Source organism: Camelus ferus, chromosome 21 (genome assembly GCF_009834535.1).
Source record: "Camelus ferus isolate YT-003-E chromosome 21, BCGSAC_Cfer_1.0, whole genome shotgun sequence".
NCBI lineage: Eukaryota > Metazoa > Chordata > Mammalia > Artiodactyla > Camelidae > Camelus > Camelus ferus.
In genome coordinates this window covers 23546297-23548644 of record NC_045716.1, presented here as the reverse complement: position 1 = coordinate 23548644, position 2348 = coordinate 23546297, and the positions used below count along the sequence as shown (strand labels likewise).

At 50.0% G+C, this 2348-nt stretch overlaps 1 long non-coding RNA gene across 1 annotated transcript; it reads left to right on the top strand.

The window, feature by feature from the left end:
• The first annotated feature begins 681 nt into the window (after positions 1 to 681).
• Positions 682 to 1824, top strand: LOC116658810. Its single transcript, XR_004314117.1, has 2 exons — positions 682 to 727; positions 1101 to 1824. It is a non-coding gene; the product is annotated as an uncharacterized LOC116658810 (long non-coding RNA).
• Positions 1825 to 2348: the final 524 nt, after the last annotated feature.

Below are 2348 nucleotides of genomic sequence, written 5' to 3'. Positions count from 1 at the left end.
CTTCAGGACCACATGTGGAGAGAGAAGCCATTCCTAGACTTATTCTTCCCTTTCAGAGGGAATGTTGGTGCTGAACCCTTGCTATATGTATGTTCTTTTGGTAGGTCAAGTTCAAGTAAGGACAGAAGCCCAACCACGGGCCATCGGCACTAGCCCTGCCTAAAACAGCATCTCGAGATAGCAAGCATTCTCAGTCCAGCCTATGGCATCAGCTAAGAATGAAAAAGTCGCATTAGATCATATAGATTAGCTTGGGCTTGGCATTACATTTTGAATCTCTATCCTTATTCCCAAAAGGTCCATTTACTTCCCATGTTGGGAATTTCCCCCTCCATTTCCCATGCCAAAGAGAAGAGAGAACTTCTCTTCATCCCAGAGGTCTAGAACCCTACTGACCGAGCTTAGGAAATAGGGAGCATAGCAGAGCTGCCTGTGGGATTGACTGTCACTGTGTGCAATCAGCCAAGCTCCTTCACTATCTTAGAGGCCAGCAATTCTCAGGGGATCTTCCTGTGGGTTAATACTCGACATGCTTATGGAGGGAGGATTGGGTCCCTGGGATGTGAGTGGAGGGTAGTCACCTGTGCCCCTTGGGAAAGAAGCTATCAGCACATGGTCCGCATCATCTGATGCCAGGTCAGAGCTGAACCTGTATAAAAGGCAGGAGATTCTGACAGCACCTCAGTCCACCTGCCTCCTGGGTGATCTGCTCCAGTGCCTGAACCAGGTAAGGTGCATCTCAAGGAGCAGGAGGGACTCTTGGTGCTGGGGTTGCAGCAGAGAGAAGCTGATGACCATACTGAAGAAAGACAAGGAGAAATGTGGATTTGGCAGGCAGGGCTCTGCTGGAACGGGAGGGAGAATTGGGGGAAGGGAAAAAAAGATTGTCAACTTTTTTGAAATTGCAAAAATAATCATTTGAAATTATGGAGTTCCTAGGTTGAAACATTTTGCCTATTTCTTGTAACTCATTTGGGGAGACTGGGTTTTAAAAATCCGATCATCAGAAAGAAGAAATCTTGTGAGTTCAGGGTTCAGTTTCAAACGTAAGGAAGTTATCTTGGGCTAGTTAAACTTAAAACTTCTGTATTTTCTTCCAGTTTCATTCAGCTCCCGCTGAGATGTCCTGCCAGCAAAGCCAGCAGCAGTGCCAGCCCCCTCCCAAGTGTCCCCCAAAATGTCCCCCGAAGTGTACTCCTAAGTGCCCCCCCAAGTGCACCAAGAGCCCTGCCCCTAAGTGCCCCCCCAAGTGCCCCCCAGTCTCTTCCTGCTGTGGCTCCAGTTCTGGGGGCTGCTGTGGCTCTGGGGGTGGCGGCTGCAGCCTGAGCCACCACAAGCTTCGCCGATCTCTTCGACGCCGACACCAGAGTTCTGGCTGCTGTGGTAGTGGTAGTGGCTCTGGCTGTTGCTCTGGGGGATCCAGCTTGTGCTCTGTGGGCTCCAGCTGCTGCTCCGGGGGCTCCAGCTCGTGCTCTGGGGGCTCCAGCTCCTGCTCTGGGGGCTCTGGCTGCTGCTCCGGCTGCTGACCTGGGCCATGAGGACCACCGAGGAGCAACACTGCAGGAGCCCAAGTCCCCGCGACCCGCCCAGCCTGAGACATCTCTTCTCCTGGTTTGGGACAGCAGAAGAGAATGCAAGGGCCTCTGAGATGCTTTGAGTTTCCGTCTTCTTCCTGCCCGTGTTCGTTCCGCTGTGAGGGCTAGCGGTCTGGTCTCTCGTGTTCACTGGCCCGATTCCCCTCAGATACAGTTCTTTGGGGGACTTGGTGTCGGAGTTGGGTTATGAAGCTATTTTCTCTGTAACAATAAAGTCTTTTATTCCTGATGTCACTGCCCCCTGAGGATTTTGTTCACCTCTCTCACTCCTCACCCCCTGCATCAAGCCGTCCTCCCTTCCCTTCTCTTAAATGCAAGCGAACACTTAAAAATTCAGTTTGGGAAACAGGTTTCAGCACTGAAGGTACTTAGACTTCTGGGAAACATTATTCCCTTTTATGATCTGAAGGTGGGAACTTTATGTTTGAAGGAAAGAATCATGTCCAAGACCTTTACTCTGATACGAGATTCGTATGAGAAGTGTTGGGAGCAGGTTTTCCGAGAGGAGATGGTGGTACCTAGAAAGGTCACAGTGAGATGGCTCACAGAACATTTCCTTCAAGCATGGGTGATAGTTTAAAAAAGACTTTATTTCCTAATTTTGGGCAATAAGATCACCTAAAGTGCTCATTCTGGGCTCCAATGAATGAACACCTTTACTTTTCTGGTTATTGTAATCCCAGGTACTTCCATCATATGACTAGAGAGCAGAGCTGGTGGAGGGTTACTTCCTGGGAGAGTGAGGTTAGGAGG